We start from the raw sequence: 1,196 nt of genomic DNA, 5'->3' as shown, positions 1-1,196 counted from the left end.
TTACTTTACTTTATATAGTCTTTATTACTTAATATAATTAAAAATTCTAGCTATAAGCTAAAGTTTTTATTATTAGTAAATAATTTATTTATAAAAATAAACAGCTTTATATAATTAAGCTATAATAGTAGAAAGGTAAAACTACACTTACTATTATTTATTTACTATTAGATTTATGTGTTAAGTATGTTAATATTATTATATAAAAGGTTTATAGTTTATGTAGTAATAAATAGGTTAAATGCTGCCTTTAGTTAATATATAGATGTAATATATGCCTTTTTTATATATTACTTAATATATTATTATACAGCATCTTTATTCTTTAAGTTAATTATATAAAAGTAGCTTACTTATTTTTTTTAAGTAAAAACTACTATATTATGTGTAAGTTTAATTTTTTTACTATTAAACTTAATAAGCTACTTTTTTACTAAAATAGTTTTACTTTTTATGTAAAACTTTACTTTTTATAGTTTCTTTTTTTCTTTTTATATAAAATTTTTTATTATAATGTTTAAAGTATTGTCTATCTATAAGCTAGTAATACTAAAAGTGTGCTCTTTTTTATTAGTAATTAAAAAGTAGAGATTATATAAAAAGATATACATACACAGCTTTTTTTTATAGTAGTTATAGTATGTTTTAAACTAATATAGTCCTAATTTAGCAGCTTTATATAAGGGTTGTACAACCTAGAGTATTATATTTAGTAGAAAGCTCTAGCGCATTTTCTTTAGTAGCTTTATGTATAGTGTGCGTATAAGCTTATCTATTAATTAAATGTATACTTATGTAATATTATATAGTTTAAAATGCATTTTATATGTAGCTTTTAGGCTTACTTTTATAGCTAAAAGTAGTCTTTAGCTTATTCTTTAAATAGTTAGTAACTAAGTAAGAATTTCTTTCTTTTTTTTATCTAAGTAGCTAGTAAACACTAGGCAGGATTTTTTATATAGTTAAGTTATTTTACTTTTTACTTTTTATATAAAGTAAAGGTTAAAAATCTAACTTTTATGCCTTATTAAGTTATACACTATAACCTTAAAAGTGCTATTAGTAATTAAGGTGTCTATCTTTATATAGTCTAATTTTTTAAATAGTTTTTTAAGTATAGTAATTATACTATTTATATAAAGCTTAATAGATAAGGCCTAATTATTCTTTTTCTTCTAGGTTAGGAATACCTAGTC

The sequence above is a fragment of the Lindgomyces ingoldianus genome, assembly GCF_010093535.1.
Source record: "Lindgomyces ingoldianus strain ATCC 200398 unplaced genomic scaffold BDR25scaffold_16, whole genome shotgun sequence".
Taxonomy (NCBI): domain Eukaryota; kingdom Fungi; phylum Ascomycota; class Dothideomycetes; order Pleosporales; family Lindgomycetaceae; genus Lindgomyces; species Lindgomyces ingoldianus.
Note: the sequence above shows the minus strand (reverse complement) of the source record.